This window comes from Corythoichthys intestinalis, chromosome 19 (assembly GCF_030265065.1).
Source record: "Corythoichthys intestinalis isolate RoL2023-P3 chromosome 19, ASM3026506v1, whole genome shotgun sequence".
In the NCBI taxonomy this organism is placed as follows: domain Eukaryota; kingdom Metazoa; phylum Chordata; class Actinopteri; order Syngnathiformes; family Syngnathidae; genus Corythoichthys; species Corythoichthys intestinalis.
This window is the reverse complement of record NC_080413.1, coordinates 16119505-16135837: the sequence shown is the minus strand read 5'-3', so window position 1 is coordinate 16135837 and position 16333 is coordinate 16119505. Positions and strand designations below refer to the sequence as shown.

The 16333-nt window shown below is 38.9% G+C and overlaps 1 long non-coding RNA gene across 1 annotated transcript; it reads left to right on the top strand.

Moving 5' to 3' along the window:
* Positions 1–4525: 4525 nt before the first annotated feature.
* On the top strand, positions 4526–7799 carry LOC130907271 (uncharacterized). Its single transcript, XR_009061437.1, has 3 exons — positions 4526–4766; positions 7020–7085; positions 7159–7799. It is a non-coding gene; the product is annotated as an uncharacterized LOC130907271 (long non-coding RNA).
* The last annotated feature ends 8534 nt before the right edge of the window (positions 7800–16333 follow it).

Genomic DNA, 16333 nt, shown 5'->3' with positions numbered 1-16333 from the left:
GTCACATGTGCCATTCCTCACACTTCAACAGCCAACGCCAGAGCGATTTATGGACGCGGGGAGAAGGACACATAAACAGAAGCGGCGGCGCTGAAATTAACAAAGACGGGAGGAGCTGACGGGCGATAACGCCGAAAAAGAAATAGAAGGCACGAAGAAAGACAAATACGGCACATAAAGAAGAGGGACGAGGAAGTGACGCATTAAGCATTCAAAAATGACAACGTTAAATCACTTATTTATATAAAACGAATACAAAAAAAACTTCAAAGTCAAAATGATCTGCATCAGGTTGTACAATCTGAAATTTTCACCATAATGTTGAGGAAAACTCATCACAAAATTTGACGTTTTAGCCTTCGTGTGACATCACAAGATGGATCTCTTGACTTTTGCTTTTGCTTGCTTTAAGAACAGTTGTTCACATTGGAACACAACAACAATTCATAGTTTAGCAATTGCGGATTTTTTGGTGAAGAACTTTTTCTTGTTTGTTAAAATCTTAACTACAGTGCCTTGCAAAAGTATTTGGACCCCTTGAATCTTGCAACATTTTGCCACATTTCAGGCTTCAAACATAAAGATATGAAATTTAATTTTTTTGTCAAGAATCAACAACAAGTGGGACACAATCGTGAAGTGGAACAACATTTATTGGATAATTTAAACTTTTTTAACAAATAAAAAACTGAAAAGTGGGGCGTGCAATATTATTCGGCCCCTTTACTTTCAGTGCAGCAAACTCACTCCAGAAGTTCAGTGAGGATCTCTGAATGATCCAATGTTGTCCTAAATGACCGATGATGATAAATAGAATCCACCTGTGTGTAATCAAGTCTCCGTATAAATGCACCTGCTCTGTGATAGTCTCAGGGTTCTGTTTAAAGTGCAGAGAGCATTATGAAAACCAAGGAACACACCAGGCAGGTCCGAGATACTGTTGTGGAGAAGTTTAAAGCCGAATTTGGATACAAAAAGATTTCCCAAGCTTTAAACATCTCAAGGAGCACTGTGCAAGCCATCATATTGAAATGGAAGGAGCATCAGACCACTGCAAATCTACCAAGACCCGGCCGTCCTTCCAAACTTTCTTCTCAAACAAGGAGAAAACTGATCAGAGATGCAGCCAAGAGGCCCATGATCACTCTGGATGAACTGCAGAGATCTACAGCTGAGGTGGGAGAGTCTGTCCATAGGACAACAATCAGTCGTACACTGCACAAATCTGGCCTTTATGGAAGAGTGGCAAGAAGAAAGCCATTTCTCAAAGATATCCATAAAAAGTCTCGTTTAAAGTTTGCCACAAGCCACCTGGGAGACACACCAAACATGTGGAAGAAGGTGCTCTGGTCAGATGAAACCAAAATTGAACTTTTTGGCCTCAATGCAAAACGATATGTTTGGCGTAAAAGCAACACAGCTCATCACCCTGAACACACCATCCCCACTGTCAAACATGGTGGTGGCAGCATCATGGTTTGGGCCTGCTTTTCTTCAGCAGGGACAGGGAAGATGGATGCAGCCAAATACAGGAACATTCTGGAAGAAAACCTGTTGGTATCTGCACAAGACCTGAGACTGGGACGGAGATTTATCTTCCAACAGGACAATGACCCAAAACATAAAGCCAAATCTACAATGGAATGGTTCAAAAATAAACGTATCCCGGTGTTAGAATGGCCAAGTCAAAGTCCAGACCTGAATCCAATCGAGAATCTGTGGAAAGAGCTGAAGACTGCTGTTCACAAACACTCTCCATCCAACCTCACTGAGCTCGAGCTGTTTTGCAAGGAAGAATGGGCAAGAATGTCAGTCTCTCGATGTGCAAAACTGATAGAAACATACCCCAAGCGACTTGCACCTGTAATTGGAGCAAAAGGTGGCGCTACAAAGTATTAACGCAAGGGGGCGTAATAATAATATTGCACGCCCCACTTTTCAGTTTTTTATTTGTTAAAAAAGTTTAAATTATCCAATAAATTTTGTTCCACTTCACGATTGTGTCCCACTTGTTGTTGATTCTTGACAAAAAATAAAATTTTTATATCTTTATGTTTGAAGCCTGAAATGTGGCGAAAGGTTGCAAGGTTCAAGGGGGCCGAATACTTTTGCAAGGCACTGTACATTGGTACCTCTACATACGAAGTTAATTCAATCCAGGTCCATGTTTGTAAGTCGAAATACACGTATGTCGAGCAGGATTTTTCTATAAGAATACATTATAATTCAATTAATTTGTTCAACAGCCCAAAACCTACACTAAATCCTGAATAAATACTGCTGGTACTATTACAAATGGCAATAACACATAGCAAAACAAATAAATTATAAATAAAAAATCTGAATAATACTATAATAATAATTCCTGAAGTAATGTAACGAATCGGGCTCTGATATGGCGGGCGTTTTTGTGTGCTGCACGTGAACGCACCGCGTGGCTGACGTGACAGTGAGATAGAGAGTGCGATAGAGATTTTACTTTCTCTTTTAATGTTTTGTTGCTGGCGCCAACTGCGGCGGATAATAGGAGTGTTGTGTGGCACAAGTTGATGGAACAAAGGATTAGAAATCTGACGAAGATGTCGATTTCTTTGGTGATGTTACCAAAATAATAATTTTCGCCTTAACTTATAAAGACTGGCGAATGGAGGTCGGGAGAGGACCATCGAGATCGTAGACATTCTACGGCCGTATTGTCGAGCCAATTTGAGAATGCGCACACTACGCTCATATTTTTCTACTATTTCCATCTTCATTTCAATGGTAAGCATCACAATTTTCCTTTTTCACCACCTGCACTAACCTTGGAACCCATGTTTTCTCTCGCAGGAAAATCCGCCGTGCATCCGTCATCCGGCAAAACAAAAAAACTGTGGCGCTGTCATAAATCATCGTATTTTGAGCATGTCGTCGGATGTAGAAACAAATGGTGTTGTGAATGGCAAGCCGTTGCTGCGGATCCAAATCACAGACCAAGAAACAGAAATAGTGAATGTTTGTATTTAATAAGTACAACAAAGGGAGCACGCCAAAATTGCGAGTATACCAATTTACAACTAAGGGAGCACGCCAAAAAACGCGAGTATGAAAAGGTACAACTAAAAGAGCGCGCTATAAGACGCAAATATAATAGAGTACAAAATTCTAACTACAAGATTCAAAAGAACATAAAAGTAAAAATGATCAAACCAGGACACGACCGTAGAAACGTCGGGAAGCTCGAAGGATGATGCACACACAGCGGTATGCAAGGCAAGTAACACGCAAACAAGCAATAGTCCGACACTCGCAGATGGTGGCCGGAGTCCTTAAATAATGAGTGCTCCAAATACGCCACAGGTGTGTTGCAACGGCCCCGCCTATCCAGCTGAATCAGATGCTGGAATGAAAAAAGAACTGAGAAGGCATACAGATATGATAAATGGCGAGTCAAATTTTACATCGGATGTCGAAGCGATCGTATGTCGAGGTATCACTATATTTACTTTGGTGGTCTTGCTTTGGTGCAGTGTTGTTTTCGTCTACGATGACGATAACAAAAATATTTTGTCAACGAACACTTTTTCATGACGTTGACAAGACGAGAACACGCTAAAAACGTGGTTTAAGAGACTAAAATTTAATGAGCTGAACGCTAGTTTTCGTCTGACAAGATGAGAAAGAGACCAAAATGCGCAATAGTTTTTGTCACATGTTCACAATGTGTGACATTTTATGTGTAGTTATCTTAGTTGTGTCACTTGTGACATGCTGCCCCCCGACTCATCAGTGTCATCTCCAGTCACTCCAGCTTTCGCACACGGTAAGATTTGTTTTCTTATATTGGCCGGAGAGAATATACAATGTTGCTTTAGCCTTTAAAGGTTTGTGCTGAGTGATCATACACCAAATGTAACTTGCAGTGTTAGCATAGCATTCGCATTAATTGCGAGCGTCCTCTTAAACTCTCAGACAATTAATTTTTAAAATTTTTAATTTTTTTACATACAGCTCGTGGCATTCAGGTGGGTATAGACAAGTTCCGCATGTATGCTCTCAACTTCCGTTTTAGAATTTCTCCATCCAAAACAGCAGTGGAGCTGGAGTAACATTACTCATCAAAGTCCCTTAAAAAAGACAATTTGGAAATACCACATTCATCTGCCACCATCACGAAAGGGAAGGACAACATGTTCATTAAGGCAGATGTGGAACCAAGCTCGTGCCACCACAAAGATCGGGTGTTTTTGTAGCCATGTTGCTGCTGTGATATGGAAAGTATGTCCTTCCTATCCCTGCATTTTCACGTGTCTGGTGCTAAAAAAATACTAAAACTAAAATCTTGCGCATGAAACGACTTGTTGCCTTTGATATCTGTTATTATGATGATGATTGTAATTATGACGATTTTTAATATTATTTACTACAACTACTGTATCTGCTGCTCGCCTGTTGCTAATCAGTATGTGTTGGATGGCACATTTATGTTAACGCATAAATGCAAGTGTTACAAGTTTTTTGTTTGTTTGTTTATAGGTGGAAAAGCTGTTAGGCAAGGGAAGACAAGTTGATGTGCCTCACAACAACACTTACTGTACGTTGATGGACATGTATCGATACTACGTGCATTTTACCCGTGGGCGGCTGGGAGACAGTGGCTCGCCTCGTGGCGGACCGTCAGCTCGATCCTGAGATCCAACTACGAGCTTTTTAACTGCAGCAACTTTAAGATACGCTATTGGAGCTGGAATTACCGAAGACAGCCCATCTGGAGGCCGTAATTTCAGGTGAAAGTTTGTCGAGGCTCCGGAGCTTTGCTGTCTGATATCAGATTCTCGTATGCAATTTTTCCAATCATTTTATAAATGGTGATTTATTGACATGTTTTGCACATGCACCAATCGTTTTAAACAAAACAAGAAATGGAATTATGTTGTCCAAATGTTTTATTGCGATCAACATCTGCAATAAAAAATAATGACAAACTATTTTTGTTTACATTTACATACCTTGTAATTAGAGATGTCTAATCGTGATGCCGATCGATCGGGTCTGATCATGTCATTTTCAAAGTATCGGAATCGGCAAAAAAATATCGGACATGCCTTTTTTTAATATATATATATTTTGTAATTAAATCGTTTTCTAATTGTATTTAACGTTACAGACATAATGTGTTATACTCTTCCAGAGTCTTTAGTTTAAGCTTAAGGTAGGGATATCAAATTTATCGCGTTGACGGCAAGAATTAATATTTTTTACATTTATCTCGTTACAATATTTAACGCTATTAACGCATGCGCCGCACGACCCACTCACGCATTGTCGCGTTCTACCTATAATGGCACCGTTTTACCCATACAGTATATAGAGTTAAAGGGTAGCGTAAAATGAGTGGAGTGAATTTTGGCAGCCTTTGGAGCCTTTTTTTTAAATGGCAAAACCTTACAATCCCTCTCCCAACGATTAGTATAATCGTGGGAAGCAATGTGGGGAAGAAAGGTAGTAGTTGATCTCTTTCTTAAGACCCTAGGTTATTTCCCAACGCAGAGAAAATATATCAATTGGTACCACGACGCACAGTCATGGTTGCACTTCCCGTCATGCTTTTGGGCAGAAGTTAAATGGCTACAGTATCATTTACTGAAAGCTCAACAAATACGCTAGATGGCAATATTTAGTCACAATATACAAAGTCACATCGGATCGGGAGCAAAAAAAACATGATCGGAACAACCCTACTTGCAATATTTCCTTGTAACAACAAAATCCATGTCAGCCCTTCTGTATTCGGCAAATGTAATATTATTTGTAATTTCACCTCATTTCAGTCACTCAAGTGGCCGGCGTATCAATCTACACCTCACATTAACACAGGCTGACAGGTTGTTATAATTTTGTCCACGAATAATCAACGAAGTGATAAAAGTTCACACACAGCACAGAACTTCTCGGAGTCTACATGAATCTGAATCCATTTTTGGAGATTCCGTGGGTTCCTCTGGTTTGATTTTGCAGTTTTAACTTTGTCAACACACTTCTTACTTCGACCGCAATTCATGTTGTTCTTTCTAAAACGGAAATTTGGAGCAGACATTTTCCAAGATGGCGCCGCCCATATTTCGTTGAGGAAACTTGTCTATAATTAATTGAAAACAATGTACTGTTCTCTGCTAAAAGTGTGTATTGTCACCAAGTTGGTGTAGTCCTTGTAGACGCGACAGTATGTGCTCGTCTGTCAATGTTCATTCGAAATAGTTGGAAACCTTTATTTATTTATTTATTAATAGAGTAATTTAAAAATTTTTTACAAACGAACACATATTTTAGTAAATTTTGACGAAAACTAGATGAAATTAGTCTTCAGTTTTCGTCAATAAAAACTAGACAAACACATTTTGAGATGGCTAACATATGGCTAAAATTAATAAGTGTTACATCAGTATATACGTATGTGCTCGTCTGTCAATGTTCATTCGAAATAGTTGGAAACCTTTATTCATTTAGTTATTTATTCATTGAGTTTTTTTTTTTTTTTTTTTTTTTAATTTACAGACGAAAACATTTTTATTAAATGTTGACTAAAACTAGATTAAATTAGTCTTGAGTTTTCGTCAACAAAAACTAGACAAACACATTTTGAGATGACTAAAATATGACTCAGACTAATAAGTATTATTATCCAAAAGACTAAGACGAAAACTAAATGGGCTTCCAAAAACAACATTGCTTTGGTGCCATCTTGGTGCCAGTCAACTATGTTGAACTGAGGGGAGTTCTTTCATTGAGTCAGGCTGGGAATTGTGTAGGAGAAAAGCAGCACTTTGTAGGATTTCAATTACGCAAAGATTTTGTTTGTACCGCACAAATAATTGCATAAGGAACACTTATGAATTTTCACTTATAAAACAGTAATATTAACCTAAACTTTACTTCTCTAAAAGCAAAGCAAAAATTTTCAGTTTGTTGAGTGTCTGGAAACGACAATAAATTGGATTTCAATCATGGATGTCTTTATGTGTTGTGTCTACTTTGGTTAGCTTGTGGAACTCTCCAGCTCTTGCGGATCTACGAAACACAACTACACACGACATGGAGGTCCAGTGGTGAGGAAAACTACACCCGTTTGTTTCTTTTTAATAGAGCAGCTGACCAAGCGTGCGTGTGTGTTGCTTCCAGGGATCACTCTCCCGTGACGTTCACGTCAACGACCCAAAGATGTCAACAGAGGACCCTGCTATGCCCAGTCGACGCACACGCACGACTAACACTATGTGCACGTGTGATGTGATGGATCCCCTGGGGCGCTCGCTGATCGACTCGCCTGCAGAGTTTGTTGCCGTAGGAACGGAGCAGGCACTGCTTGCAACCACCCAGGAAGAGCTGTCAATCACGGCCCACCAAGTAGACAACTTAGACTTGAGAATCTTTTAAATGATGTCTGCAGTCAGAAGCGCTTCAACTCTTTTAAAATGTGAGAAGGGAATTAAAGCTGAGTGTAGAGCTGCAGCTTGAAGACAAACTTGAAGGACATCACTACAATTCAAAGCAGACGTTGTTTCATTACGTTGGCACGGGAGGAGGGGAAAATTAGCCTTATGGAATTTCTATATGATGAGCGCCATCCTAAATCATCTTTACCTCTTTAATGACACACTTATGTATGACATCAGCACACACAAACACGCAATAAAAGGGTGCAAACAATTAGAGTGCTTTGAAAGTTGACTGCTGGATTTTGACGCCTGCTGGGATACTTGTTTAAGTGTCAGCATGCATAAATGTCAACAACATGCAGGGAAAAAACTAAGAAAAATGTTTTGTTTTATTATGATAAGTAGCAATCTTTTTAAAGTCGGTTTAAAAAGACAACAAAATTACTTCACTTGCCATATTAACCCTTTCATGCAGAAATAGTGATTTTTTTTTTTAAATTCATTTTTTTACATTACATTCATCATAGACTTCATAATGATATTGACGGGACACGGGCTGCGTGGCCCATTAATAGGGGGCCTGCATTGTTGGCGTGGCGGTCAAAGTTGACCGAGTGGAATCACAGACAAAGAGCTTTTTTCGTTGAAAATTCTTGTGAATAAATGCTTAAATCCCTGAATTGTTTATAGATATGGACGCAAAACAGTCTCGATTCTTGGTTAAAAGCTAAAAACAAAAACAAAAAAAAACAGTGCAGTTAGCATTTATTTTCCGTAAATATGTCGAAGTACGATGCTAGTCTGTTAGTCAATGTAAACAGAGCATTTCCGGCGAAAATTCTTGTGAAAAAAATGCTTACATTCCTGAATTCTTTATAGATGTGTACGCAAAACAGTCTTGTTTCTTGGTTAAAAGCAAAAAAACCCCCAAAAAACGTGTAGTTAGCATTTATTTTACGTAAATATGTCGAAGTACGATGCTAGTCTGATCGTCAATGTGGCGGCTGCCATATGCAAACAGAGCTTTTCCGGTGAAAGTTCTTGTGAATAAATGCTTAAATATCTGAATTCTTTATAGTATGGACGTAAAAATGTCTCCATTCTTTGTTAAAAGCAAAAAGCAAAAAAAAAAAAAACAAAACCATTTATAAATAGACATAAATATGTCAAAGTACGATCTGTTAGTCTAATCTGTTAGTCAATGTGGCGGCAGCCTTACAACACATGTTACTGGCACAACCGTACCGTAATTTTCGGACTATAAGTCACACTTGACTATAAGCCGCCACCCATCTAATTTTACACGAAAATGACATTTGTTCATAGATAAGCCATAGACTTCATAATGGTATTGACGGGACATGCGGCGTGGGGCCGATTTATAGGGGGCCTATCTCAGTCAAAGCTGACCAAGTGGAAACACAGACAAAGAGCTTTTTACGTTGAAAATTCTTGTGAACAAATGCTTAAATCCCCGAATTCTTTATAAATATGAACATAAAACAGTCTTTATTCTTTATTAAAAGAACAAAAAAACGGGCAGTTAGCATTTATTTTACGTACATATGTGGAAGAATGATGCTAGTCTGTTAGACAATGTGGCGGCAGCCTTACAACAAAGAGCTTTTTATGGTGAAAATTCTTGTGAAAAAATTAAAAATATAATAATTACCTTAACAAATCACTCCTGAGACAATCCTTCCTGTTCGTATGCGGTACAGCTTTCATACTTTTTCAACCTAAATCCGGCGTTGGATCGCTGCATGTGTCGCTGCGAACGACTGTGAATAACTGAAGCGGATTGTGGGGTGGCCCCCTACTTGAAGGCGTGGCGCAGTGAAGGTGGAATCTGACCCGTCAATATCATCATGAAGTCTATGCATTGATATAGGACAATAGTCCTAAACTGGCGACCCAGGGGCTAGTTAAGAGCAATATTTTGTGGCCCAAATGTGACATCCAGTTGTCTTAGTGTTGCCCACATGTATTTTTGTGATCGGCAAGAGGGTTAGGGTTAGCAAACCCATAAAAAAATGAAAATAATTTGAAATGAAATTAATTTAATGATCCGTTTTATGCTAAAACAATTATTAAAATAGTAATAAAAACGAAAAAAAAAAAAAAAAAAAAGAAAGAAAAATAATGACACTTATAAATAATTCTAAATACAATGGTACCTCTACTTATGAAATTAAATGGTTCTGGAAACAACTTTCTTAACTTGAAAATTCTGTAAGTAGAGAAGCGTTCTCCATGTAAATGCCCTAATCCGTTCCGAGCCCCCTAAAATTCAGACATGAATCTTTTATAATGCATAAAAATGCATCAAGACATGTAGCAAATATATGTTACAAGATTATTGCACAATAAACATAAAATCTGAGTTGTGCATAATGTACAAAACCGAGAATAGAGTAAAGAATCAAATGAAAATGACGCTGGGATACACATACAGTAGAAGTCCCTCTTAGACAATTGGATGCCAGGAATGCTAGGCAATAGCCAATTGCAGAGCAGCTATACAGTCATGTGAAAAAATTTGGACACCCTATAGAAGCCTGTGTGTTTTCTAACACATTTGGTCATCTATTTTACTAATCTTGAGAGATTCAAGTAATAAAACTAAACAATTAAAAATGAAAAAAAGAAATTTTATAACTTACTGCAAAATGCAAATGCAATTTCTGTTGAGGACTAAATTAGGACAACCTCAAATACAACCCCACTTAAAATGGCTAAAATCACACACAAGTATATCACATCAGGTGCACATGATTAGAACATCATTATCCAGTGTTGTGAAGGAGGCTTGCCTTATTTAAACCTCACATTTACTTTAGTGTGCCACTGACTGTCTAAGTGAGAGAAAACACCACGGTGAGATCAAAGTAGCTGTCTGAGGCCTTCAGAAAAAAGGTTGTAGACGCTTATGAGTCTGCTAAGGGATTTCAAAAGATCTCAAAAGAATATAAAAATCACCCATTCTACTGTCCGGAAAATAGTCTACAAGTGGAGGACATTCAAAACAACTGCCAACATGCCCAGGTCTGGCCGTCCAAGCAAGTTCACCCCGAGAGCAGACCGCAAGATGCTAAAAGAAGTCTCCAAAAATCCTAAAATGTCATCATGGGACCTACAGCAGGCTATTGCTATTGTTGATGTGAAGCGCATGCCTCTACAATCAGAAAGAGACTTCACAAGTTTAACCTTCTTGGGAGGTGTGCAAGGAGGAAACCTTTGCTCTCCAAGTAGAAGGCCATGAAGGCCAGACTTATGTTTGCCAGAGTGAATGTATACAAAGACCAGGACTTCTGGAATAATGTTCGTTGAATTATTTGGACACCAGAACAGAGGACATGTTTGGTGTAAATCCCATTCAGCACTTCCGGAAAAGAACCTCATACCAACTACGACGCATGGAGGTGGAAGTGTCATGGTTTGGGGATGCTTTGCTGCAGCAGGACCTGGCCATTTTACCGTCGTAGAATCCAACATGAATTTTATCGTGTATGAGAGGGTGATTGAGGAACATGTGAGACCATCTGTGAAAAAATTAAAGGTAAAGCCAAACTGGACCCTGCAACATGACAATGACCCACAATATACCAGTAAATCCACCAATGACTGCCTAAAATGGAGAGTCCTGGAATGGCGAAGTCAAAACCCAGATCTTAATCCCATTGAGATGCTGTGGGGTGAATTGACAGGTATGTACAGGCTGTACATGCAAGAAATCCCTTAAAACATCTCACATCTGAAAGTATTCTGCGTTGAGGAGTGGGAGGGGGGTAAACTTTCTTCAGCCCGATGTCAAAGACTGGTAGATGGCTACAAAAAGCGTCTTACTGAAGTTATTTCAGCCAACTGGGGTAATACTAGTTATTAGGTGTTAGGGTGTCCTAACTTTTTCCTCAGTTAGAATACGCATTTTTGTTGATATATTTGGTTTGGTTGAGTAAAACAATGTTAAATTTTGTGGGTTACCTGCAATGAAATCACTTTCTTTTCCAGAGATAAAAAAAAAACAAACAAACAAGATCAGACATTGATATGTGAACATTTCATAATAAAGAACTGAATATTTCATGGGGTGTCCCAATTTTTTCTTGACTGTAAGTATGTTACGTTCAGTCAACCCTGCGAGTACCAGCCATAATGTAATTTGCCTTTTCTATCCTGAAATTTCTTTCTTAACAGGAGGCAATATTTTCCCTTGGAGGCGTGTCTTAACCTGAAAATTCTATGTAGAGACGTTCTTGAGTAGAGGTACTACTGTATAATCAATTTAAAAATGAAACGTTAATAAGGACAAATTGTAATAAACTGAAAAAAAGACATACTGTGAATTCAAATAAATGTGCCCCCTGTGTATTTTGCTCTGAGAATTAATTTATTTTGTTTTATAAATCTCTTGTGACCTCACATATCTTAACTCTTTGGCTTCCACTGACAGCAATAGGCGTCGCTAAAACGTCTGTTTTCAATCAATTAAAGGATATTACTTTTATTTTGTTTAGTCTGCCCAGATGCAAGTCTCCACAAATTTCTTTAATTAGGCACATGAAGTGAATAACTTACTTTGGTACTATTTAGAGAAATTTGGGCATCCCTTATGAGTCAGAAGTGGCTGGATAGGGATTGGGGGGGCTGGCTAATTAGGCAAATCATGTCCTAATCCCTCTCCAGGGTCATCTGTTAGGGTCAGGCCTAAAGAGAGAAAGGTCACGGAAACATCCGGCTCAATGCATTAATGATGCCTTCATACTGTAGACTGCGTATGTTTGTACGTGCGCGCATGTCTAAGAAGAAGAGGATTGGGCCCTTTTTTTATAGCTACAATGAATCTGTACAAAGCTTTTACATCAGCATCTGTAAATGTAAACATGTAGCAGATGGAAGTGCGTGTGTGTAATTGATCACTTTCTATTGATCAGTGATTACAGTGCATGGACAGGAATTACTGTATGAGGCTGAGCACATGCTCAAACACACTACAGCAGCTACTGTAGCCCACAAGGGGCAAATGTGCACGTGTGACCAGTCGACAAGGGCAGGGATTAACACACTCGTCAGCAAGCGGCGATAAACAAACAAGTAGAATTTTGGGCTAAAAAGTCAGCATTATAGTGATTTGTCGTTTAAAGTTAGAAGGATTTAGCATGAAAAGTTAAACTATAAAAAGTCTACACACTTCTAATCTAATGTCAGGATTTTGTCATGTAAAAAAAATGGCACCAAAGTACATGTTTTGTTACTATACCTAGGGGTGAAAGTGGCTAGAATCCCTTGCCGGAACTCCCCGACGTGAAGGTCGCCACGGCACCAGAAATTTTATTTATTTATTCTTTCATTTTTTGGGGGTTGGGGAGGTCAAACCTGTTTAAGTACTGAAATGCAAAGAAAACTGTTTTAGCACAGTTATTTCTATAACACATATAGAAAAATTTTTTTCAATGATTTGCAAAATAAAAGTTAACAAAAACAGCAATAACCCCAACCTCCATCTCCTAATTTTTATTTTCCCTTATTTCCTCACATACTAAATGCCAAATCTCAATTTTAACTACTTAAGAACATAGGATGCCTATTAAAATTGAAGGTAATGTAAACATTTTTTAGTAATAATATATAAGTAACATACATTCAGATTCAGAAAAATAAGTACAAATGACTTTTAACTCATTAGGAAATGAATAAGTAGCCTATCATAAATGAACAAATATCCAAAGTCTAAAGTAAACAGTGACAGCTAAGCTGTTTCGAAGCTCCCCATCAGAGTAAAAAAACTAAATATGATAAATAAGCCTCCTCAACTCTTCCTTGCTCTTAAAGATTTGATCACTTTTATGTTGCTTTGCCTTTTTTTTGTCGCATCAACCTTTTTGAATTTTTTTTTTGCTGTTCCAGAAAACATAAAATCACAAATCAAACACAATCACAAACACAATCAGAGCTATCAACTATCCCTGCTGATCACATGTCAGTATGCCAGCCAATTGAACGGATAAATGAGTCCAGGCGTTTTGCTTTGCTGCGTGCATTCGCACATTGACGTGACTCGTCATCGTCAGACTCCGATAACTACAGCAGCTGGGGAAACCTCCATGCCGTCTGTGGAATAAAATAAATAATAAATATTGGTGGAAACAGATGACGCCACACGAGCATTTTATTATGCTTCTTGTTAACACTTGTGTATGTAGATCTGAATTTGGTAGATTGTTTTCTTGGAGATGAAATGCATGTGTGGCAGCTTAGCATAAAAATTTTTTTTTTTTTTTAACATAGTGTTTTGACAGTTGCCGTCATATTTTCAGAATCAAAGCACCGTGTACCGGAACAGCCCTGAATCTTATACCGGAACTGCGTTCCTGACCATTCTGGCCCACTTTCACCCCTGGCTATACCATACAACTCCATTTAAGAATTAAAATTACCGGTAGGTAATATGGTTGATATTAGTGCTGCAACGATTAATCGATTAACTCGATTAGGAAAAAGATTCAAATTAAATTTTGCTGCTTCGAATATTCGTTTGATTACAGTTGCATTGTAATGGTTTGTTTTCAAAATGTTTGCATTTAGTTTTATTGATTTAGGTACATACACTGCCCTCTAGTGGCAACAGTGAATATGACATAACTCATTTCACATGTCTGAATCCAGCTGCTCCTTGTTAAGACCAACATGAGATAAGTTTTTGTTTGAGCTAATGGTTATTAATGCATTCGTAATTTAGTTTGTAAGTATTTTTAGCTGTTTTTTGTGGGAATATGTGTTTAAACCATTTGTTATGATCACTCTAAAAAAAAGTTAGCATTATATTATAGCATTTAAGCTAGCTTTTGCTATGTGAGTAAGCCACTTGTTCTTTTGTTGTACTTGGATCCTCATTTATTAATTTTTTTATACCGTTTGAGGCGCAGCTCAGGTGTTTTATTTTTTTTAATGCACCTTATGTGATTACTCGATTATTCGAACTAACTAGTTCATTGGTGTCCAAACCCCAAAGCCTGCAGTGGGTCCTGGTGTTTGTTCCTACCAATCGAGCACAGACAGTTTAACCAATGAAATTTGTGCTAAAACAAGCAGCACCTGACTGCAATCAACTGATTACCCTTGTGAGACACCACATTGGTGAAAGGTTCTCCTCATGATGGGTTTGAACAAAAACCTGCACCCACTGCGGCCCTATGTGGAATAGTTTGGACACCACTGAACTAGTTCATTGATTAATCGACTGCTAAAATAATCGATAGCTGCAGCTGTAGTTGCTGTATTAAATACGAGTCACATCAGCCAAGATTTAAAGTGCAAATAAAGTTCAGATGTTCTAGTAGGCCTGTCCTACTGCTTTTTGAATTCATGTCATTTCAAACCACAGTGTACAAAGAGCTTAGACATCTCATTGGTCAAAAATATCAGTCAGTAGAAGGGCGTAGAAGAATTTACAAGGCAGTAATCAGACTCATCAAGAGGGGAAAATGCACTAAAATCTGACATTTTGGGGAGTTTCTTCGTTCCTGATCTTAGGGGAAATTAAGTCAAAATAATAATATGCAGGGGTGCACATAAGTGGTCCGCATGCACGCATGCGTACTGGACGTAGACAAACGCGCTGGCCCTCAACGTCTTCCATACGCTTTTGCGTACCGATGGCTGACCACTGTATTTGCGGCGGACACGAGAAAATCGCTTCTCAAAATGTCAAAGAGGCAGGCCCCACTGAGTGCCGGTAATTACTTCCGTGTTCCCCCACCCCCGTCAAAAGACAGACAGACGACAGAGACGTCACCGGAGCTACCGAAAAAAAGGACTTTTGCTGAAAAGTGGCTGCAGGAGGTACCATGGCTAGAAGCAAATGATGCTCGCGCGGAAATGTGGTACAAAATTTGCCGTGAGAATTCCAATGTCGCTAATAAGAGCAGCGCGTTTTATGTAGTAGGGTCAAAGAATTTCAGCCATCCAAACTTTGAAAAGCACGAAAAATACAGAGCATGTGGCACTTAAGCAAACTATCGATGTCAGACAGCACTCCATTCGCCCTGCACAGCGCCATGCACTGACTAACGTGTTTTTGCTCGCATTTCACAAAGCTAAACATGCACGTTCAATGAGCTCTTATGAGGAGGAGGGCATCCCACTTTTACAAAGGCTTGGAGTTAATGTGGGAGCCGCATAATGCCCTTTATTTTGAATTAGTGCTTTTATGTTTATTTCTTTACTTTTCACTTCGAAGTAATGGCAATTTTGTTGTGCCAGTTGATGTTAATCGAGCATTAATTGTTAATATAATTAATTAAAGGTAATTGGTTCTAAGTAAAGCTTGTCATAATTTTATCGCATCAGGCGGGTCGGCTCTCAAGCTCAATGAGGACCAAGTCACATCTCCAGGTCCTCCTCTGAGAACCTGGGCAAAAAAATTATGTGCACCCCTGATAATATGATAAGGATTACAACTTGGTTATCTTCACAGTTAGCAAGGCTCTCTGAGGAAAATTAACAACAAACCTAAAGACTAAAGGCTTTGCCTAACATCTGCTGAAATCACTTTAAGATCCGGAAGGTTCTCCACAAATCTCCATTAAGCTTTTCTAACCCTCCCACCTTGCCCCCAAATCTACCGGCAGTCCCTTGTAAAGGGCGTAAAATGTCGGCCAAGTCTAAACAAGTATATTTTGACTGCATTACGTGGAGGAGGAAGCGCAGATTGGATTTCCACGGGGGCTTTAAAGCAGACAAAAACATCCACGCTGCAAGCGGCGGAAATGGGCCTGCCGCTTAAACACAACACGCTCACATAACGGTGGCCATTAATCCGCTGTACGGTGTACTGGAGTCTGATAAAATACCGAACACGATCGTGAACACGTTTCTCAAAGATGAAGACGAAACGACGTGTTAAGGAAAAGTAGCTT